The following is a 25813-nucleotide window of genomic DNA, read 5'->3' on the forward strand; positions in this document are numbered from 1 at the left end:
TGAAATACCTTTCTTTTTTTTTTCTTTTTCTAGTTATCCAATGAAAGAGAAAATTTGGCATATCCGAACAAAACAAATATCGGTATTTTTGTTCTGAGTTTAAATAATAAATTAAATTATTTTATATACGGCGATAATAAAACGATAGTTTTTTTTTATTATAATTATATTATTGTATAAAAAAAATAAATAAAAGCAATTATTTTATTTTTAATAGAACATTGAAAATTGTTCGATCTTTATTATATTTACAATTATTGTTAAAAATAAGGGGGTCCTTTATTTTTATTAGATTTTATATTCCACTTATTGACGGGAGAGATGAGTAGAGTATCTCTCACCAGCCATTTTCTTCCCACATTCATCAAGGTAAAAAAAAAATCTCCGTCTATGTGAAACTTATCCAATTAAATTCATATTTTTTGTTTTTAAACGTGAATTTTTCGGCAAAGAAATTTTGCGAGATTTTCGACGAGGTTTCTGCTCGATTGATTTTGAAATAAATTGAAAAAAAGCAAAAAAAAAAACAAAAAATGACGAAATAAATATAAATAATAAAAAACCAATCTGGAGTAATGACAAAAAAAAAAGAAAAAAAGAAGAAGAAAATAAAATAATAAAAGTGAAAGTGAATAAAGAAGGGAATGAAAAAAAACTAGGAGAGAGAGAGAGAAAAAAAGAATTAAAAAAAGTAAAAAGAAGAAATTTATGATAAAATTCGTCTTACCTTAGTATATATCAGTTGATAGTGATAGGCATTCATGGGATTTCGATATGACGGTGAAACGGTCTTTTAAGAATAAGGGAAACAGGATGATAAAAATGCAAAGAGAACTTGCGCACATGAAAGAAAAAGAAAAATAAAAAGAAAAAAAAATAGAAGAGATTGGAGGAGAATACGAGAAGGGAAAAGAGGATGCATTGAGAGCGTTAAGCACGAACGAGTGGGGTTGAGAAGAGAAGGAGGGATACGATCGAGGATGGGAGAGAAAGAGAGAGAGAGAGGAGACTATAGGATGGAGGGGAAGGTATACGGTTGACCTAATTTTTGCAAAACAGCCGGGGCTGCTGAGCCGCCGGTTGGTGGACCAAGTTACGGAGTATAGTGTACTAGTAGAGTGCCAACAGCAACGGCAGTGGTAGCAGCAGTAGCATCAGCATCAGCATCAGCATCAGCAAAAGCAACGCGATAACAAAACGGCAATTTTTTTTTTCTAACCTTTCTGTCTTTCATTCCCATTCGTATTCTCTTCCTTTCCTACATTTATGTGTTTTAATTCTTTTTACATTTTACCCTATATCATTTACGTTTGTAATAGTTGGTATGTTACATTAGGAAAAAAGGAAAGAAAGAAAGGTAGAAAGATTGAGAGAGAGAGAGAGAGAGAGAGAGAGAGAGAGAGAGAGAGAGAGAAAGTGAGGGAAAAGACAGTGACGGATAAAATTGGACCCTTATCAAGGGTTACTATCTCTTCTCTTTCTGGAGGATGGAAAATTCAGTGGTTTTCCGTCGAATGCTACGACACTGTGCTACTACAGCGTCGGTAGCAAAGAGAGAGGAGAGAATCGTTCCGTCAGTCGGGTCTCGGCCGTCGTCAACGATAATACGACGGTGTACGAGTTGCTTATCATCGTTGTTGTCGTCGTCGTCGTCGTCGTCATCATCGTTGTCCTTCTTGTTGTCGTCCTCGTCGTCTTCGTCTTCGTCGTCGTCGTCGTTGTCATTGTCATTGTTGTTGTTGTTGTTGTTGTTGTTTTCGTCACTGTCATCGTTCACGTCGTCTTCGTCGTCGGTGGTTGGAAAGTGAAAGGAGAGAAATCATTTTCCCGCGTGGAAGAAAGAAAAAAAAAGTGGGGGAGACTTTATAAATATAGCACTTTTCTTTTTTTTTCTTTTTTTCTTTCTTTCTCCTTTTTTTTTTATATTCGTGGATTTAACTCGTTCGTGTATATTTCGTTCGCGACATATATATATATTCTTCTTTTTCTTTTGAAGGTGGTGTCGTCTTTATCGAATTAATCGAAAAAAATAAGATAATGATTAGAGAAATAAAAAGGAAGATAATGTGTGTGTTGTTTGGAATTTTTTTGACTGGTGTTCATTGTCAACGGTGATAAGAAATGAAAAATTAAAAAGACAACAAAAAATAAGATATGCTGGATAAACGTTTTGTCGTTTATGCGGCTTCTCGCGTTTCGTTCCGTTTTCGTTATTGACACGTCGTCGTTGTCGTCGTCGTCGTCGTCGTCGTCGTGAGTGCAACGAGAAAATGCGAAACTTTGAGAAACTCTTACACTCGTGGGAAAAGATCCTCGAGGAAGAAGAAGAAGAAGAAGAAGAAGAAGAAGAAGAAGACGAAGAAAAAGAAAAAGAAAAAGGAAAAAAGTCTACAATAAAAAGTGACGAAATTCATGAAATTCTTATTGGTTTGTCGACGAAACGACCGCATGCTGCGACGTTTTCACGACGATCTAGTTTAATTTATGCGTCAACAATTCGACGTGAGTGGGATAGTCGTGTTTGGAAAAACATTTTCATCTATCGAAGATTACTAAATATCATCGTAGCGTGAAAGATATTTTTCGTCGAATGCTGTCTACAAGTTACCTTTGATTTTCATCTACTTGGAACAAGTAATCATCAATGTTTATCTCTTTCTCTTTCTATCTCTTTTGTTTATATTTATATATATATTATTTTTATACCCTTTTTTTCTTCTTCGTGTGTCTAATCTTTCCGTGTCTCTTATATTTCTGTAATTTGTAAATGTTCTTGTTTCTTTCTTTTTTTCTTCCCTAGTGTCGTTTAACGTAAGTTGAGAGCGAGCTATTATTCTCCCTTAGGAATATTTAACGCGACGATTCTTCACAAATAAAAATACAGATAAAAATGAGACATGTTGAAAAGTCATGGGGGCTAATTCGCGTTGGTCGTCCGTATGATTGCAACGATCGTGTAAACAAAGAACGGTTCGTATCGTATATGTACGAAAGGAGGCCGAGTTTGTTTGTCCGACCGAGAGTGCTTTAATACAGCCATGTATATACATAACATAGATGTGTGAATCTCAGAATATTTACATGTGTAGTCCTATGTAAAACCGTTGGCTACCTGTTGTTTACGTTACCTGTCGTAAACCCTTGTGATAAACTAATTTATTCCCTATACTTCTCGAGCGTTAAAATGTTTTCATTAAGTAGGTAAAGAAGAACGCGTGATCGGTCAGACAGATTCTCTCGTCGAACTATTTTCATATCTTACTACTTACAAACTTACTACTACAAACTCGACATCTTTCGTAATACTTTAAATTAAATACAAAATGATTTGTTTAAAATATCCTGAGATATGAACTTGTGTCGACAAGTTTAAGTTTTTCTTGCTAATGTTAAAAGCTGAGATTTTAGCAACGCGTCAGACGTTTTAATCGTTTTAACGATCCATCTAGACGAAGTATTATCCGGTTTTGTAGAAAACTTTATTTTTAAGTTTTACGTCTTCGAAATAACATTTTAAGATTATCTCCAGAGGAAGAGAGAGAGAGAGAGAGAGAGAGAGAGAGAGAGAGAGAGAGAGAGAGAGAGAGAGAGAGAGAGAGAGAGAGATATCGGGGATAATTAAAATCGTTTTCAAATCAATCCCTATTAGTTAGTGTGTAATTACATTTAATTTTTTTCATATAGAATCACGAGAAGATACGTGTCTTATCGTTGATATTACTTTTAAGTAAAAGTACTTTATTTTAAGATTCATATCGATGACATCGGGTAGTAGTGGTGGTGGTAGTTCAAACCCCGAGGTCGCATACGACTACCTACAAGTAAAAACAACGACTAAGACGACAAAGACAATGACGATATTTCCTAAGAGTAGTTTGACGGCACCACTTTGGAACTTTAGTTTTAGGAAAGGGAAATGGTAAAAGAGGAGAATTTCTGGGAGAATAACGGCAGTCGCGTCTTATTGTCTCGATTTCCTTTTACTATTTTCATTTCTTTTTAATCAACTTTCTCGTATTCATGTAGAAACATTTAAAATATGGGTGCTATTCGATACCGAATATTAATGCTATTTGCATGGGATTAAATTGTTTGCTCTCAACTTACGTATATTTCGATAATATATCTATATAGTCCAGCAAGTAATTATGTAATCTCGTAAATAAGAGATTTTATCGTTGAGGAGAAAGATCTACGATCGATATAATATCGCTATTATAAAATTACTTACAATTAGTTTAATATTAAATTAAATTTAGTTGGATAAAAGAAAATTAACTTTATAATTTATTGGTTTCTTTTTTTTTTGTATAACTTCGATATCGCACCTATCGCGTATACCTTCTTTTGACGAAGGAAACTGTTTGTGTCAGGATGAATGACCGGCAATTTAATTTTTAGCTCTCACCACATTCGACCAATCTCTCGTGTGAACACCTGGTCATATATAGGGTGTTTTGTCGAAGAGAAGTCTCCATCATATATACGACATGGCTTGAAAGAGATGGATCGTAATTGAAACGCTACCGTTGAAAATGTTATTTGGTCTTTCCGATCTGTTTCTCTCTCTCTCTCTCTCTCTCTCTTTATTTTTCTCATTTTTTTTTTATATTTGAACGACACGTATCAAAAAAATTAATTTTTCTCCGTCGTCGTATCTAGTTCGATTCATTTTCAACTATTTTGCTTTTCAACGTTGAAGACCATCGATAACTTATTTATCTTTGGTACATGTCACGAATATCGAACTTAATAAATATATGTAACAAAAAAGTCAGTAAATTCCTTTTTTCGTCAGTTCGATATGCATTTACCTTTTATAGTTGATAAATATTAAAAATATTTTGACAAAATTGTTATTTCAAATTCGATGATTTGAAAAAATTTTCTCAGTATTCAAGGATTACCTTGTCGTAGTAGATCATGAACTTTTTAATATCGTAATATCCGACAACGCATTTATATTATAAATGTCAAAATTTTCATTTTCATTCTCGTATAATATTTTATTTCTTTCAAACTAAAATTATATATATATATTTGATTATTTTAGAAATAATTTTATATCTGCGTTTTACCCCATATATTCGTATTGATATAAAAGAAGTATCATTAATTAGTGAATATGAAATGTTCGTTTTGAACATGAAATAATATTTAAAATAACGCTATTATTTGCGATATAACAAAAGAGATTATTTAAACCGTTTTTGTGAAAAAAAAATTGAAATAACCTCGTTTCTATTCTTCATTATTGATGAAAAAATACGTATCGTAAATATTATTGAAATTTAGATTCGAATTTAAATTTAATGCGTTTTACGTTAATGTTTAGAAATATATTCGTGTGTAGGTACACAAACACACACACACACAAACATATAAAATTCTAGCTTACTAACCATAAGAGTAGCATAATATAGGCCGTTGAGCGGATGCAGTTCCTCGTTGTAATTTATGCTGACCAGGTTGGTATTAATTCAAGCTATGGAAAATAACATCACGCGTTATACTGTTTAGAAATATTTTATCGTTGAAAGAAAATTTTTCCTACGTCGATGAAATATAATAACACGATAGTTAATAAGTTAACCGTATTCGATGCATAATAAATTGTTTTCAAAAGTTAAATAATGATCGATCTCACGGATTATTTCTTATGAAATATGTTACGATCAATTCAAATTAATTTCACATAGAGAGAGAAAGAGAGAGAGAGAGAGAGAGAGAGAGAGAGAGAGAGAGAGAGAGACGTATGTAAATTCATTTAAATATTAAACGATTTTTCATTAAATTCTAACGTTTTATCGATTACTTTCTTCGATCGATTAAAAGATAGATAAAATTAGAAGAACTATTGGAATGGGGATAGTTCTGTTGCTCATTTTAAGCTGCCGTGAGCAATATCACGAAACGAAAGCAATTATACCATGAAAAAAGGAACGATATAAAGTAGATTATAAAGAGCGAACATCTTGTACCTTTATAATAAGAAGAACATTGGGTTTTCTTTGATGTTAGGAAAATTGCACATGCATAAGCTTTAAAAGTTCTTATAAGTCATTATCAGATATTACACTTTTTTCTTTTCTATTATTTTGTTTCCTTATAATAAAAGTACTTCTTTTTGTAGTTTTTTTTTTGTTCTCGTCATTCGATCGATTGTTCGATTCAATTCGAGAGAAATAAAACGAAAAATATAAGGCATCTCTTGTAAGGTCCTTATTTTTATAAATGACTATTAGAAATAATTTATATTAAAATAATAATGGTTTTTGTACTCTTTACGATCAGATTGTTCCTTTGAATTCCATAGAAAATAATTGGAAGAAGAAAATAGTCATGTCAATGAAAATTTGTTTTGCAATTATCGATAATACAACTTTTGTGAACTAAGAAATACATTTTTTTGCTTGTTTAATTTTTTTTTTTTTTTTTTTAAGTTTTTCTCGTATCTCAATCGATTGTTCGATTCAATTCGAGAAAAATAGAAAGAAAGAGATAGTCACGTCTCTTCTGGGTAGCTCATCGTCAAGCCACTTACGCGCAAGTACTGAAAGCTCGTCGTTAGAACGGAAATACTTTCCACTTGATGATGCTTCGAGAAGAAGAGCTTAAAAATAAGAAAAAGTAGAAGAAGAAGAAGAAAATGGAGAGTGTAGAAGAAGAAGTAGAAGTAGAAGTAGAAGAAGAAGACGAAATGTGTAACTCTTCGGTTATTATCGAAACGTTTCACCGGATTGTAATATATTTTCTTTTTTCAATCCGTACTGCGTTAAAATTGTCTTCATTTATAAAGAGAACATTTTTCAAGAAAGCAGATTTTTTGTTTTTTTTTTTTTTTTTTTTTTTTTAATGGAATAAAAAACTATACGATTAAATTTCATGTTTAACACGGTTTCGTTTTAATACGGTTTGAGAGTTGTAAGAAATCCCCATAGACACGCGATGTTTCAACAGTATAGTTTCACTTCAACGCGCTTTGAGATTCGAGATAATCCCCATACAACACGAGAGACGTAATAAAAAGTTTCTTAATATAGACAGCATCTCATTTTTTATTTTACATTCGAGCGTGTCCATTGTAGTACATTTGTATACGTAATTTGATAATATTCAAATTTTTAATTCATTTTAATTCGTGGTATATTAAATGCATGTATTTTAATAAGTAAACATATACTTTTATGAATAAAAATAAATATATTATAATTATTGTGCACACTGTCGTTTGATTATAAAGCATAGGCAAATATACGGGTTTGCATGTGAATATAAAATACGTATTATTTATCGAATATTGATTTCATTTGATTTTTTTTCTTTTTAATAAACTTATAATTACTTATGAAAGTAAAATAATACAATTTCATTCATTTATAAAACTTGACATTTATTTTTGTAATAATTCTTTGTTTACTTTAACGCGAGTTCACGTTACAAGGCATATTTCTAGGAACCTAAAAATCGTGTTATATAAACATTTATCTACGTATCGTTAAAAAAAAATGTGTTCTATTTTTATAGTACAAAAAATACGTCAATTTTTTGTATGTGCCGTAAGCGATTAAAATGTATTAATAACGTCAAGGAGTTAATTACGTGTGTCTTTGATATATAATCAAACAAAAAGAAAGAGAGAAAAGTGATCCTTTTTGATCATCAACGATGGCAAGTAATTAAATATAAAAAAAAAGGATAACACAGGAAAAGAACGTTTGACACACGATTCACTAGGTTGATATGTGAATCGTGATTTTTTTATCTTTTTATTTTTTTTTGTTTTTTTCTATAAAGAAAACTAGAAGGGTGACGTATTATCTGTGACAATATGGTTTATTTTTCTATTTTAAAATAAAAAATTATATTATAAAATATTATTTCGTTGTGCAGTGTGAGTAAATTCGTATAGTTTTCGATCGATAATTATATATATTATGATGAACTATATTAATGGACAAAGCTATTAATTAATTACCATTTGCCACTGTAATAGCATAAGTTAGGGTTAGGTAAGAGAAGAGAGGGAAAAGGGTTAAGGACACGGTTATCTTGACCATGGATAATCATCGTTCATATATATATGCGATTGAGACGAGATCATCTGGGTTATCCATACCAATGACGAAAGCCATCAGCCAAGCATTCAATCTATTTTGGTAATTAATGATAGCAACCTGCATCGTTAATAAATTGACAATATCAAAATAATCGAAATATTATAATTATTTAACAGTTAGTTCACACATTTAATGGATCATTAAATGGTATCCAATTTTGCAAATTTTTTTTGGAATATTTAATAAAAAAACTCTTTGTATTAAAATGAAAAAGAAAACGGTTTTATTTTACGAATATTTAGATATACAACAAAAAATATTAATTATTAATTTTGTATAAGCAAAATAACAAATATAAAAACAATCTTTCTAAATTACTTTTTATTAATCGTTTAAGTCTTACAATCAGAGGTTTTTAAAAGAAAACTGTAGAAAAAGTTTGAACAACACCATATAAAGTTTGTTTTAATCAAATGCGAAATTCAACAGTCAATTTACTGAGATTTTTCAAAACAAAATTTAAAGATTCAAACGGTTGAGAAGAAAAAATTGTACCTTCAGATATTTTGTACGATTAATCTTGAATATTTGTAAGAGTATAAAAAAAGGAGCTTACAACAGTGATTGAAATTTTATTAAATTAGGTAGAAAAAGTAAGGAAAAACGAATTGACAGGAGTTAAAAAGTGGAGATACGATAAATAGTGAGATTTATTTAGGGTAAGATGTTAATTCATGACTTGCCGACGACAAGCGGTTTAATCAAACTATATTTAATTAATTATGAGATTGGAACAACACAGAGTAAGCTTATAGTTTACTGTCTCCAGATTAGTTTGGAAACTTCCTAATACTTACTAATACTATTTTCTAGTATTTATCCCGCTGTCAAGAGATACGATCTCTACGAAAGCTTCCTTGCTTACATTAGATGCAATTTTGTCGAGTAATACCTATCGTGAAATTACTTTTGTAGATAACTTTACAATTAACGTTTTTTATCTTATGTCTAATCATACTCGAAGTCACCTACTTTAGTAGCACAAAATATTGACAAATATTGAATTCATGTGCATTTAATATTAAAAAGACATTAAATTTTTTTTAATATTAAATACACATGTATTCAATATTTTTCAATATTTTGTGCTACTAGAGTGCTTTATATGTATTATATATATATAAATATATATTATATATTTATATGTAATATGCTTTATAATATATTGTGCTACTATCAATTACGAGTTTGATTGATTTAGTCTCTCTCTCTCTTTTTTTTTATTTTTTTTTTATTTTCATTCTTTATGTAATATATATTATTACATTTAAGATAAATGATCTCCACGAAAAGTGTGTGTCATAATGAAATATTTAAAGACACTTTGTCTTCGAAGAATCACCTAGCTCTTATTATCCCTCTTCCACTCTTTGGCTGAAAAAGACAAGGAAGGGCAGGTGACTAACGAGATAATCTAATTTCCTATTTACTCGCGACGCGGAAGTCTTTAATCGAATTTTAAGGAAAATAGGAATACCCTTGGGTTAAGAGGATAATACTACTTTTTCGATTCAATATCTAAGTCTTCAATTTTTCTTATCTCACGATGAAAAGTTTATTCAATCGTGAACTAATATTCTTTCTTTCTCTATCATTTGTAATTCGTAGCTTTTAAAACACAATGGAATTATATGTAAGAATGTCAAATTTTAATGTAAAGAAAAAATATTTGTATCGATTTTAATCATAGATTTGATATTTTTAAATCGTTTGATCTTTGACAAAAAAAAAATACAAAACAAAATAAAAATAAAAAGAAAAGTGTTTAATAAGCCAACTTTTTTTTCATTCTTTTTCGTTTCTTTAAATATTTTTTTTTTTTTTTGACGTTTGATCTTTGCTTCTTTCTCGAATTCCTTCGTGTAATTCTATCTTGCTAGATATTCCTCTCCTTCTTTATATTAATCAAATTGAAAAAGCGTTGCAAGATAGAGAGAGAGAGAGAGAGAGAGAGAGAGGGGGAGAGAGAGAGAGCTAGCTTATAGGAAAGAATCTTGGTAAATTTCAATTTAAATGAAGGAAGTAAATTTCTAATGGGGGCCCTAGCCAGAGCAGTTTTGCACTTTTCCAAGTAATTTACGTTTAACCGATTAATCAGATCTCTCTTATAGATTGCGGTGAAATTAAAAATTCTATTCTCGTACTCTTGGGGAATCAACGTTTGCCCTTGATTACGTCGACCATTTGTATTCCGTTGGTTTTTCTTTTTTCCTTATTTCACATTTTATTATATATTATATATTTTTTTTTATTTTAATAATTCTTTTTTCACACTTTTTCTCAAACGTTTTGTTTGTTAACAGAATGTATAACTCGTATTACAAATTTCGTGTACTGTGTGAATACAACCTGTAAAGGTCACAAGTGGGCACGCCCTTCGTTAATCGATAGTAATTGTTTTTATTTCTCGAGTTAACATTAATCACAATTCTCTGGAGTCATTCGTTCGAACACATTTCAATCCCAATACGACATTTAAACTTTGTTTGACTATACTCATCGTCATTTTTCATTTCTTCATTTAACACAGGATGCGTCGAAAGGTTAAAGGTCGGTAAAAGCTTCAATATTAATTACTATCATTTCGTTGTTCCTTAAGAGAATAATTATTTCACGAGTATTCTCTCTAATGTTCTTGTGGCAATAAATCCTCGAGTAAAGGTGCAAACGTGCATTACAACGTTGATTAGAACTAAAACACGAGACAACGATTCGTCTTAATGTTACAAAAACAATAATGTTTAACTTCAGTTTAATTGAAATTATTATGATTTTTCATAACATGATCCATTTACGTATAACATGACAATTATGACAGATATTCCATAGATTTAATAACACCATTATAATCGTCTTTTTGATCGATCATTTTTATTTTTTTATTTTCCAAAAAATAACTCATTATATTTAATAAAATATTCGTATAAGAGTACTTTCTCAATTTTAACCAAAGACTTTAATTAATGAATCTTTAATTAATGAAAATCTGTAGAAAGGAGCTTTACATCAAACTTCCGTGATGTTTTTTTTTAACTTTGATAATATTTCGTTTTAATTTATTTCAAGATTACATCATTTATATAGAAAATATTTTTATATAACTTTGAAAAATTATATTTTTCATTATGCGAATTTATCTTAAGGTTTGATCAAAAAGTTGTTTATATCGTTAAAAAAAAGGAAAAGAAATGATTTTGATTAACGATATTTATTCTCCTCAACGATAAATTGATCATTAATTTTCTTTCCAACAGATATTATTTTTCCTTTCTTATTTATGCTCTTATGAATAATACGTAATATAAAAGAAAAAGAAAACAAAAAGAAAGAAAAAAACAACACATATTTTTTAACGAGTACGCATGCGTACCTTGTCATTTTCTTTTTATTTTTTTTTTTTTTTTACGATCAACTAAGATATTCGTATTCCAAATAACCTTCTATGTTTCATAAACAACAAGATAATAATAAAATCTATGGTGGATAAAGGGTGAGGGTGAGGGTAGAAATATGTTAAGAAATCAAATACGAAATCGTTGCGATTGTGATCAATCAATTTTCACGAATTTGTTGGTAAACATTTTTCCTAGTTTTTTATAGAACGTGTTAGTGTCGACTTTTACCCGGGGTTGAGGGGGGAGGTAGGAGGGAAATTGGAAAAACTGAAAGGAGGAAAGGGTAGATACGCGTATGAAATCGTCGTTCGATAGTAGTAGTAGTAGTAGTAGTAGTAGTAGTAGTAGTAGTTTGATGCTCAAATTTAATCGAAAACTGTACAGCATCGTTCGAAAAATGTACGAGGGTGAATTCGATGCTCTCTAACGGGTGCTCGACAAATACGAAGTAGACACACAAGCCAATGGTCACGCATTTCTCCTAGCTCGTGTATTTTGTTTTTCTTTCTTTTTATTCTCTTTTTCTTTTTTATTTTGTTCTCTTTTTTTATAGGCACTTTAAAGTGTTCTCTTGTGTCGAACAGCAAAAATAACAACAACAACAGCAGCAACAACAACAACAACAACAACAAGGCGATATGTGTTGTAGTGATGACGCACGATGACTATGATAAAAGTGAATAAAATCGAATCAAGTGAAGAATCTAATTTATTTGATAGACTCGGTGGTGCTTTTGTGCACAGGACGTACCATGGAGGATTAATTTACGTTAGTGTGATCAAAATGAGGAGAAATTTGTGCGAGAGGAACGAAATAACACGTAGAAAGATAAGAAAAATGGAGAGAACTCTGACACCGAAAGAAACTCTATTGCGATCGAGCGTGCGTTAAAAAGATGAAAGAACGATTAAATTTATAAATGAAAAAAAGAATAAATAAATAAAATAAAATAAACTAAAAAGGAAAAAGAAAATAAACAATAAGAAGAAGAATAAATAAAAAAAGATAAAGGGAGAAAGAGAAAATCAAATATGACGATTACGATCGATATAAAAGCCTAAGAAGAATTGATCAAAAATTAATCGATGATAAATATCGATAATATCGAAGCGGCCTCTCGCATTTCAAAGTGATACCGAATTGTTTGTCTAAATAATCGCTGAAGAAGATTAAATACTAACATTCAAGGCGGCCCCATAAACCGTCAATTTCATAACACATTTTAATTCCATGTCGACTTTTGCTTCCTCCTCTTACCCCTCTTTCCTGAAACTTCATCATCTCCCTCCTCTCTTTCTATGAGATAAAGAGAGAGAGAGAGAAAAAGAGAGGGACGAGTTTAACAAAGAAGCGGTTGGAAGTTCACGTTGAATCAATCGACTTATATCTCGTGTGCTCAACGCAGTAGAGCGTGTGTAGAACTCGTAAAGTGAATCCCACGGCCAAAAAGTATTCGCCAGGACTCCATCTACCCCTCCCAATCCTTTTTTCCCACCTATCCCTGCCAATTCTTTTTGAGCTCGTAACAGAAGTGAAAAAGAAAAAGAGAGAGAGAGAGAGAGAGACCTTTGAGAAGAAACTAGAACGCCCAATTCGAAGTTTACCGATCAAACTATTCAATCAGCAAGAAGCAGCAGCATCCCTTCTTGATATTCTTTCATAAAGTTCGATATACCGCATTCGATATACCTAATGCATTCTTCAATTTAAAAGTGACATTAATCAGATATAAGATATATTCTAAGAGAAATTGTGAACATTGAAATTAAATTTAATAAGGAGTCGCAGAAAATGATAAGCACGTTTCAAGGATACAAAGAAGATATATATACTTGAAGTTTTGATTATAACAAAAAGACAATTTAGAAATGAAAATATAAGAGTACATAAAAATAGTATTGTCTATGAAACGTAATTCTATACGAGCTCTAAAGTACCTAAAGTATTTTAAAAGTGGAAAAATATACGATAAGAATAATCACATCTACCTTTGTTTTTTCTTGCTCGACACAAATTTATTATATCTTTGGTAATAGATTAGATTTCTTACCTTTGCATTTGAAACGTGCGAAGACGTAACTCGTACAATACGAAAACGCCTAATAACAGGAAAAAGGGAGGAGAACCTGTTTACGATTCGAAGATATTTGTGCGAGTCCTTTCGTTGCGATATCGAGTAACGTATTCAAGGATTGTCACTAAAAAGAAATTGATGTTACAGTAGTAAATCAGATAAGGTGAAATAGGGGAAAAAGAAAAAGAAACAAGAAGGATTGAAGTGAGAGAAAGAGAGGGAAAAAGAGAAATAGGGAGAGGGAGAGAGTGAGAGAGAGAGAGAAAGAGAAAGATTTGGAAGACGTTGACCCTCAACGAAACGAGGAGAATCAAGCTTGGTAAAGTCGGCCCTGAATGTTTTGACGCTGAGTGGTGCTAGGGTGCCGAGGTGGGGGGCACGTGGTCTTGCTGCCTGCCGTGCGCCGGCGGCAGCGGGGGTGGGGGTGGCGGTTCTGTCTCGGGGGCCACCCCCGAAGCCAAGAAAGGCGTCGTCTTATCGCTCAAGCCTCACCAACAATATCACCATCAGCAGCAGCAGCAACAACATCAGTACCAACAACATCAATATTCTCAACAACATCAAGAGAAACAACAATTACAATATCAGCGACAGGATTCCAACGAGAAGAAATCTTCCCAACAACCAAAAGTTCAGGATCAACAAAATAAAAATCAACAGAAACAAACGATTTCCACGGTGGATTCGAAAGACCGTGCACCTTTAGGTGAACTTGATGAAGATCTCGATGATTTTGATGACGAAGAGGAAAAGGAATGCGAACTGAGAACCGAAGAGGAAGAATTCGGAAGAGAAGGTGGTACGCAACACCGATTGAGTCCAAGATTACACGATATCGAAGAAGAGGACGATGAAGAGGGTCGCAACACACGTGAAAGGTCAGTGCACGAAATTTATATTTATACAATTATTTATTATTTATATAAATAAACCTTTCTCATTCTTGTCTTTATATTTATGATGATTATTTTCTGACTACCAAAGGAGAGTCCTTGTTAATTGTATTTATATGAAAAGTCGTCATATTTAATTAAAAAGTTTGATGTATGGATTAAAACCAATTGAAATCTGATCCGTTTTTAGAAAGATTCCGTACTTCCAACGGTTACATGAATTTTCGATCTTACGAAGAGATCATCTTCACCTACGAATCTTCTTTCATACTTTGAGACAGTTATCGACATCGATAATTTTGTTCACTGTTGTCAAACTTTACTTTTTGAATCTTGCTTGACTATTACTAGGTCAATTTCGTTCGTCCTTCATTTGTAACTTATCTTATCTCATTCTTTTATTTCATTCCGAAGATTTCAAACATTTCAAGATAAATTCGAAAGTTTTGATAAAAAATGATACGATTGAAAAATTTCTTTATTTTTAAAAAAATATGTGATCTATCCTGTTAACATGTTTTTTTGTTTTCAATATGGTATTTCAAGATCGGGTTTATTTTATTATTTTTATTGCTCTTTTACACGTCGTTATATTAAATACCTTTTAAAAACTTTTTAAATTCTTATAACGAGCTGTTAATCGAGAAGAAGAAGGCATCTTTGTACATTTTCTTCCCGTTAAATTTTAATAAAGCCTTTATTATCGAATTAATAGAGTCACGTTTTTTTAAATAGCACTACCGTAGTTAACTTTCCAGATCGGTGAACCCAATCCCTAAGGTAACTTTTTTTCTTTTGTGTCTTTTTAAAAGAAGAAAAATCTTCCAACGTTTTTCTCGATGCGGAAATAAATGGACGGAAATCATGCGATACGGTTAACGATTTGACAAAATAAAAAAAAAAATAAAAAAAAGGGGAACTTACACATTCTCTTAAAACGTTCTTTAAATAAATCGTTCGAGTCGAATATCTTTCGCATTGGCTTTTCTTCATGGATGAGAAAATTCTTTGTTTTTTTTTCATTTTTGGTTTTGCGAGCAATAAACTTGCCAGAAGCATCGAAAGCTTTCGCATGCTTTCTCTTTCATTCGAAGTTACTTGTGCGGTCAAAAGATGGTTGGAAAATGGATAAAGTAACGGACCGCGTCGAATTGCCTAAAGGGATCGTAGGATTTAAAGATAAGAAGGGACGTGTTTTGATCGAATAGAAGGGAAAGATAGATGAATTTTGTTCACCACATACAGGGTGTTTCACATATGTTTTATTTCGTAGAAATGTATTAACATATTCTATAAATAAAAAAAAAAAAAAATAAGAAAAACAATTTTATATAAAAATAGTATTACAATATTTATCATTATTATTATTATCAAATATTACGTAGATGGGAGGATAATATTAGAAGAGATCTGAAAGAAATAGGATATGAAGATCGTGAATGGAAGGATCGCGCTCAGGGAACTTTCGAATTTCTAATGCCAACTAATAATAATAATAATAATAATAATAACAATAACAATAATAATAATAATAATAATAAAATTATCAAATATTTAAAATTCTATAATATTTTTAATAAAAAACATTTTATTATTTTAATTTTAATCATAAAATATGGTGACATCGTTTGACTGAATAAAAATGAAACCCTCGGTATACATATATAGCTTAGGTTAAAAACGTATCGTAAAGTAGACGAAGACTATATACATAATATATAACATCATTGGGGAACTTGGGTAAGGAACGTCGTAAAACTACGATGTTCGATAGTGTACGATAGTATCTCGGTTTTATGAAAAATCGCTTCACTTAGTTTTCTTTCGTAGCTTCGGAAATTTGTTTGAATGAGCTACGAAACGAGAGTGACATCATCTTTATGTAAGAAAAGAAAGAGTATATAGATCGTTCGATAAAATATCATAATTTATGTGTCCAAGAAATCTGGCAAATCTTACACTCTTATTATACGTTAATTTATGTCAGGATATTGCCGGAGCTATAGCTACGTCAAGGGCCTAGTAAAACACGTTTGTTATAAGAGCGATTGCATGCGTGGGTTTAATAACGGCTTGGTAATTGCGTTGGAAGTCACGTTAGAAGAAAACTTACTATTGCTTGATCGAAATCTTAAGACTGAATGTGTGTGTGAACAATTCTACGGTTATCATTAGGAGATTAATCATTTTATTTGTTTCTAAAATAATATTTCTATTGATTAACTTTGATATTTTCGAGATAAATATTGAATTGCAAATATTGAAAATTAATTTTCTCTCTCTCTCTCTCTCTCTCTCTCTCTCTCTCTCTCTCTCTCTCTCAAGTACATTATTGAAATATACATAAAGTATAACGAGATGTTTGAGTTGGTAACTTCTTTTCATCTAGTGTTAACTTTCTCTTCCTCTTTATTTCTCTGTATTTCTATGGCTCAACGGTATTATAATAATCCTAGTTAATGGAACGTTCAATAAAGTGAATATATATATATATATTGCGAGGAAATATATTGGTGCCTATAGGATCACGTTGGCTTTGTAGGAAATAGCTTCGGTTCGATATTGCTTGTTTAGTTCTGATTGGGAGATTCCTCTTCCAGATCGCAACGAGCAGACGTTAATGGCGAACGGACATCGGTTTTGTGCTAATAGTTATCGCCTGGAACGAACGATGAAATGAGCTTCGACTGTTGAAATCAGATGCTTTCTCTCTCTGTCTTTTATATTCGTGCGATCTGTCTCGTTTTCATTATTATTGAAAGTCAAACTTTATCAAGATAAATTATTAATAGATACTTGACAATACTTCGATCAATCTTATATGTACCTTGTTAAAATTTAAAATTTTTATGATTCAACTGAAGAATACAATTTAATGTTAACATATATATACACACACACACACACACACATGCATGTTTAAAATATTAAAATTCCATTCTCTAAATTTTATATAAATATAAGATGTTCTGGCCATGCATTGCTGTGGCTTTGTTATAAAACGTTGATTTAATATAATTTTAAACTATTTAATGCAGTCAAATTAATATTCACTAATTCAATTGTTGGGAATTCAAATTAGGCATAAAATAACATGAACTTTTTAATATATATAATATATAATATATAAATAACAAAACACCCTATAATACCACAATTAGAATGGAATACACGAAAAAATATAAAAAATAAGGTTAGTTATATCATATGTTATGTAAATCTGAAAAAACGTATGACGTGAATATATCGGAATAATGAAATTGTGATACAGCGCTATCTATTAAATTCCTACAGAACCTAGAGACTGAGATTACCTCTGAATAATAAATCCTTAAATTAACAATAACAAATGAAAATAATTGCGATAAAAACTATCCTATATTCTAGTTGAAAAAAGTCATAGAAAATAAAAAAAATGTCATTAAGATCAGTTCAATAATTTTAAAGTTATTAGTGGACAAACATTGTGATACTGAATTTTTATATATAAAGATTTTTACATTCATGTTTAAAATATTAAAATTCCATTCTTTAAATTTAATATAAATATTTTAATGATCGTACTATACATATGCTTATTTCATTAATAAAATTTTGTATTTAACATGCATACACATACATATACACAGAAGCACACACACACACACACACATATATGTAAAATTTCTTTCTCTGATGAGATCATTCCGAAAATTCATAACCCGACGAGAAAATACGCTTTAATAATGCAGAAAACATTGACCTACTAACATTCTGACTACATGTATACAAATGTTTTGACCTTTTAAGGAAAATGTTTTTATTATCAATAATTCGAGAAGAAGTAACGTATGAAAAGTAACCGAATGTGTTTACAAAACAAGTTAGTAAAGTTTGAACGATGATAGAAGCAACATCCATAGCGATTCCTTGACAATTAGGCTAACAATTTTTACGGAATTTTTATACTGATCTTATAAAAAAGTAAGTACATATTGTATTCTAATGAAATATATTACATATACAAACTTAATTACAGAAGTATTCGTAATCCCATTGATCAATTTGTAATTTCGTTTCTATACCTGTCTATGCGATACATATTATATTTACTTTATTGCAATAGAACACTTTATTGTTAGATTTTATTATTACTCTTAGAAATATATATTTGTAATTATTATAAAAATACAATTATTATATATTTTGTTATTAGTTTGATGCTCGTTTTCATCTTATAATCCTTTTGAAACGATTTGACATCTGTTGTGGGATTTATGTTCTTATCAGTTATGTCACATTTTACTTTTCTCACAATAAAATGTTCTTTTGTAATCATTTAAAAGTTTACTAGTTTTAGTTTAATGTATAAGAATTTTGAAATATTGCATTACATAAAAATATATTGATTATTTTAAATTGATAACAGGGATACGAGTATTGTATATGTAATGTTTGTCTAGATACGATGAAAAACTTTATTAATAGTCTAATAAAACTTTGATTAATCATTTATTCCATACTTTCGTCAGTTTTATCAAAAAGTATGCGAAACTTTTTACTAAGGTAATGCTTATCCTAATTGTAAGTAGGAAACGTTGTGGTATTTTCGCCTTTTTATTATGGAAAGAAATAAATACTTTCAAATATGACAGAAATTCATTGCAACATAGGATAGAAATATTTTAGTCGTTGGAGAGTTGTGTCATGCTACGTAAGCTTTTATACACACGAAGGTATATAATTATAAAACACGCATATATACACATATACAAGTATAAGTATATAAATACCAAAACGTTAGCATGATAATACTTGCGAAGTCCAGATTTAACGCTACGCGTTCTCGGAGAATTATTATTTAACGTGTTTTGAATATAAACAGTAAACGTTGATACAATTAAATCTTTCATTTTGTGAAAAAAAAAAGAAAAATATACATATATACATATATATACATATTTAAGTACTTAATATGTACATTCTTCGAGCTATGAAAAATAGATTACGTTTGTTTAATCACACAGTTGAAGTCTTGTGAAAATGTTTAGTATTATTAAATTATATATAACCGAGAAAATCAGATTTGTTTTGTTTAAAAAAAAAAAAGAAGGGAGCCAAATAGAAATTCACTTTTTTATACTTTTTCTTTCTTATAAAAGTATGGTGGAAATAACAGGTGGTTGCTAGTAGAGCGAAGAAAATATAAAAGAGAGAGAGAGAGAGAGAGAGAGAGAGAAAGAGAGTAGAATGAAAAAAAAGAAAACGAAAGATAAATTTAACATTACATAAGATCACATTTGTGATAATAGCATTATTCGAATGGATGTTATATCAGCAATGTAATTTAAATAGTGGTTAATATAGACTACGTATATGTGAATAGAATTGAAAGAAATAATATCTTTTTTCTTCTTGATCAAAGCATCCCTCATCTAGTAGAACACGAAGTAATTCATCTGTATACATAGTTAGTAGAAAATCTAATTTAAACCTTAAAAGCAACGCTTTCGTTGGCTACCATATCAACTTTTAAATATGTAATTTTTAATGTTTTTCAAAATACACTCTCCTACTACTTTCTCTATATACATATATATCTATCTTTCTCTTTTCTATTTCACGTCGTCGTCGGTGTGGTTGTAGATTCCAACCTTTCATCTTTGACTTTAAACTTTGATTTAAATTCGTCATTAGACATTTACCGTTATACTTCGTTATCTTTGAAATTACGCTTAAAGCTTGATGATCATCGTGGTTTTGTAAATAAGGTCACAATATCAAAATCTCGAGCTAGCCGTCATCGAATTTTAATTCGAAAAAAAAAAGGTCAGAGACGATTTTCCGAGTGAAGTTGGATATTAATTTTAATTATGTGCGGTATCATTTTTTTACTTTTTTTTTTTTTTTTTTGAAAAGGTCGTAAGTTCAAAGAAAAATAATTTTTTATCTTTTTCTTATTAGGGTTTTATACAAAAAGTTATGCTTTTTCTTAGTTTATCTTATACGTAAGTATTCGTCATCGTGTCTTTCGTTTCAGTCAAAGAACTTTCATGCCAACTCTTTCTTTCTCTTCTCTTCTTTCTCTCTCTTTTCTAGAACTTACATAAGCACAAGCTATTTTAACTTTTAATAGCATCGGATAGAGATTTAAAAAGAATATGAAATATAAGAATTATAGAAGAAAGTTTTATGAGAGATTTCTCATTCACATGATCAAAAATATATATATATATATATATAATAGATAAAATATGACTTTTGGATAATATACATAAATAATACGATCATAATATATTCGCGATAAAAAGAGATTTTACATGGTTTGTTGTTTATACGTATACGATAATTTAACGATGTTTATTATATCAACAAGACAAATCCAATCGACAGTGTTCGTTGTTATTTGTAGGAATACACGATGAATGTTTTTATGGATTCCTATAAAATTTTATTGCCGTAGAAACATGAAATTTTACCAGCTTAATAGTAATAGCAAAAGTTTTTCTATTGGTCGTATTTGTATTTATTTATACGTAGATGTGTAACGTCAGCTATGTAATTTAGTTGTTTGTTCAACAGAAGCTTTAACGTTAAATAAAAACAAATTGAAACTAATTAACCGACTGACGGCTTTTATGGAGGATAAGATATGTCTTCTATTTTAGCGAGTTTAACGTGTGTAATCAGTGTAGCGTTACCCGTCACTACAATTTGTCTTTTATTTTATAGTGCTTCTGATTACGTTAACATCGAAGCTACGCGAAGCTTCTAAATTAGATCGGACTGAAAGGTTTGTTGATTTATTGTAAAAGCTCGTAACGTTGTTGTTGTATTTTTATTTTTATTTTGTTTTTCTTTCTTATTCTTTTTTTTTTTTATATGCATTATATTTTCTTTTATTCGAGTTTTTAATAATTATTATGTTTATAAAGCTGTTAGTAATTTAAAACAATCCATAAAATGTTGATGAATAAATATGAAAATAAATCGATAATCCAATTGTGAACGACGCATTGAAATATTGAAATATTATTCGCTTGTTTTTCCTTTATTTATTAAAATACGATAAAATTCGTAATTACAATATAAAATTACTGGAAAAATAGCTTGTATAAATGTTATAATAAACTGTAATTTCTGATCAATTTTAGCGAATATATTTAATTAAATTTACTTGAAATTATGCAATCTAATAAATATTCTATTTGCAATTTATATTTGTTCTATTACTTCAAATAGAATATCATAAATAGTCATGTGTATAATACCTTGATTATGCTTATTGACTTGTACGTTATCTACATTATTCATTTGTGCGTAGATTATTATCGAGATTGTTTTATAGGAATATTTAAGATTAAAATTTTATGATAAATAGATTGATCTATTACAGATTTACATATAACATATTGAATTCATTCGCAAATGCTAATTTGAAAATGTGTTTACGTTTAATATGTAAATTCATAACTTAATCGTTTATACGTAAAATGCATAATATTCATTTTTCCAAAAGCATTTCAAGTGTATTATACACGTAATTGCTACGAACTCACGTAATTGAGAAAAATATTTTACGATGAAAATGATAGGAAAATATCGATAATATCGATGATCGATATTCCCTGGGCTTTTACGAACCGTTCAAATAATTGAAAATTTTACGTTCCACGAAATATCCGTAAAATATTGTCCTAATTATACGCGCGATTTTCAACGTATTTTGATTGAACTTATTTTTTTTTTCTTTTTTTATAAATAACAGATTATATACCGTTACATGTGTGATTTGTTTAATATTAATATTATTTTCAAGAAATATATACATATTCATAAAGTTCTTTATGTTTAAGAAACGTTTGATCAACGTCTTTGTAAACTTCTGACACGTATTTTAATTATCACATACATGATGTGCATTAACATTGAGACACAAAGAGAAGCATAGAAGATCAAAGTAAATTAGATCATGTAAATTTAGTAAATAAATGAATAAAAATTGTGATCTTCTATTAATTGTTTTTATTATTATTATTATTATTATTATTATTATTATTATTATTATTATTATTATTAGTATAGAATTTTGTATGTTGAAGATGATACAGAAAAGAATATTTTAATTTAAAAACAAATTACGTTATTAATCACATATTCAAATGAAAATGGGAACGAATAATATAGATCTAAAAGTATAACATTATATTTCCTAGTTAAACAAGTAGGAAAAAATTTGTTTTTCGATATATATATATTTATCTCTTCTTTTCAATTCTACTTTTATTTGAAACGTTGTATATTTTATTTTCCTTTTTTTCGTAGACATATAGGATCAATGTTATTTTTCGTATAAAACTTTTTTGAACGACTCAAAAAGGGGAGATGAGAGAGATAAAGAAAGAGAGAAAAAGGGCAGATAAAATTTTTGCAAAGTATAAAATATTTCTCGATTCAACGTTATATTCGATGTAAATAAAAATACGATATGATTCCATCTTGTATAGTTGAATTTGTTTGAAAGGTAATACTAGTATACTCGCAGATGGAGAGTAGCATTCGTAAAACGGAAATACAATTTCTAACATAAGAGAGACAGAGAGAAAGTAGTACATAACGTTTACTTATTATTCGTAGTAACCACTGTGATGGGGATATTCCTAGTTTCAAAAGATATTTTCTTTGATACGACTACAACATCTTTTCCCACATCAGTACTAACAGAAATAAATAAGAACTTGGTAGAGAAAAAGAGATAGTGAAAGAGAGATAGGAAGAGAAAGACAGAAAGAGAATATCTAACGTCACATTGCATCGTTTTATTGAATCCAGGCTTTATTCATGAACAGAGCCAGCTCTAAGCGTCAGCCTTGCAGATAACGAGCTTTCAAATGGACTATTCGCTATTTCACGGATGTAAAGTTAACTCTAGTGGATGGCAAAAGTTGTACCATTTCTCTCGGTCATTGCGCAAAAGAAAAAAATCGTTCTTTTCATTGCGGATGTTTTAACGAAAAGAATATCATCAAGAGGGTTGTGTACATTTTTTCAACAAATCGATAACCCTTGTAAAACACGAGTTTACAACAAAAATTTACTAATAACGAATAATTTGTGTGAAGTATTTAAAAAAATCGATAATCGTTGTAAAACTCGAGTTTACAAAAAAAATTTAGCAATAACGATTAATTTTTGTTAACAATTTTCTTCGGAATAGGTATAAATAAAGAAAATAATAAAAAAATAATAAAATGACTAATAAATCGCGATGAATTTTTCATTACAACATATAAAACGTAATTGAATTTTTTGACGATGATTCTATCAAAAGAAGGAAAAAAAAAGAAAGAAAATAAAAGGACAATTTCAACAAGGACATTTCTCCACCTTTCGATCATTTTGAAAATTGGGTAGTCAGAAAATCGACACGAATGGGATCAATAAAAAGGTTTCCTTCCTTTCTTGGTTTTTTTCCTTTTTTTCCTTGACAGTTCATTTTACAGGCCATACCAGAAGAAATCACCAACGCCGAGTGGCGGCGGAAGTGGTAGCAGAACTGGTTGGCGTTCTCGCAGGAGCGTCACAACATCAGGTGCCCCAGGGCATCAACACCACGTGATCGCCAGTGCTGCCGCTACGGCGCAGGCAAGAATGCAGGCCGAACAGGGGAGTATCGGCGAATTGAGGGGTTACCACAATCTGCGATCCCGCAGACATACTTTGGCGAACGTTCGGTGAGTCGAAGATATCATCTTACTCCTTATCGCAAAAGGAGAATAATAAAAGAGAACAATCTGTCTATTTTATATACATCATCCATCTTTGTTTCGTTTTTCTTCTACTTCTTCTTTTTCTTCTTATTGAGAATTTCATTATTTTTTATAAGAAATACATGGATTTTCTTCGAACACTGAATATAAATCTTTAAACGAGATATATTTTGCACTACACGTACTTGACGAGTAATATATCATTATTATTATTATTATTATTATTATTATTATTATTATTATTATTTATAGTATTCTTTCTCCTTTCTCTAGTTTAACTTCTTTTTTACAATTTCATAGTAGGTAACTTTATGAGTCTTTTGGGTATTTCTTACCTTATCCTTTTTAGACATTTCTTCTCTTTTCTTTTTCATTTCTTTTCTTTTCTTCTCTTTTCTTTGCCTTTCTCTGTCTTCTTTACTTTTCTCTTTCCTTTACGTCTTCAAATAGAATACTTTCATTATTGGGATTCTAACGTCGAATGAATCAATGTAATTCCTTTTTGAAAGATGATATTACCTTTTTTTTCCCCTTTCTTATCATCGTTCCCTATAACGTGCGGTTCATTGAATGATCTTCCCATCTTTCCCCCTATATCATAGTTAACGAAGTGTACAATCTGCCGAGATATAGTCTTGGCTATTATCCTATTATTTCTCGATCGTTATAGTAGGTGGCAAATCATAATCGTCACAGCCACAAATTTCTCGTTTCCATAATCGTCCGCTATCGGTTCTTTCTATTTTCGTACAAATACAATTCGAGGGGCTGTCTAGATCCTTGCTGTATTCCATTTTTGTCATTTTATTTTCCCCTACACATTCCACGCATTTACCTTGACACGTAATTGATTTCATATCATCATCCTTTTTTCTGTCCTTGCCACGTATTTTATTTTGCTTTGGTATCTTTGCCAAACAAGATTGATCTTTTTTCTCTGATTTGTATTTTCTTTTGAAACTCATGCCAACCTTACTTTTGCTATTAGATGTTGAACAAGTGCACATTTCTTTATCGCAAACTAATTTGCTGAATTTGGGAACGTTCGAAGCATAAGAAGCGTAAGTTTGTAATTTTTCTGGAATATTAGATTTCAATGTTCTGTAACTTGGTCCTTCGTCTTGCGTATTTTGATCCATGTTCGGAACTTTTCTACTATTCAAAAATTTCAACAAAGGATGAGATTTGACTGTAGTCGATATTTTAGGAGAAGTATTGTTAATTCCACAAACGCAGCAATCACATTTATACGTTTCATTTATTTTTTTATTGTAATTTATCGATCTTATTTCCTTTTCTTCGTTGTTAATATTAGATTTCAATGATCTTATAATGTCCGACAATAAACGTTGTTTTTCACTTAAAGTAGGCTCTTGCGTCGTACTTCGTAATAGTAAAAATGGTTTATCCGTTTGAGAACTAACATTAAAATTCGATACAGCTGATCTATTTTTTGGTCTTTTACGCCAACGCATTTTTTTCTCTGATATTTCAGGATCACCACCTGTTTCCGTCGATTTTTGATCCGTTATTTTTAGTTTTATCGGATGAACAGTGCTTGTTTGAGTACCTCTATTAATG

General features: G+C 30.2%; 1 long non-coding RNA gene across 2 annotated transcripts; it reads left to right on the forward strand.

The window, feature by feature from the left end:
• Window positions 1–1620: 1620 nt before the first annotated feature.
• On the forward strand, window positions 1621–12466 carry LOC149031218 (uncharacterized). Of its 2 annotated transcripts, none has more exons than XR_016177893.1 (2): window positions 1621–2634; window positions 12069–12466. It is a non-coding gene; the product is annotated as an uncharacterized LOC149031218 (long non-coding RNA). The 2 variants fall into 2 exon arrangements; XR_016177894.1 differs by having other exon boundaries at window positions 12100–12466.
• Window positions 12467–25813: the final 13347 nt, after the last annotated feature.

Source organism: Polistes dominula, unplaced genomic scaffold, assembly GCF_049000335.1.
Source record: "Polistes dominula isolate Pdom_NZ unplaced genomic scaffold, Pdom_raw_medaka contig_25, whole genome shotgun sequence".
NCBI classification, from domain to species: domain Eukaryota; kingdom Metazoa; phylum Arthropoda; class Insecta; order Hymenoptera; family Vespidae; genus Polistes; species Polistes dominula.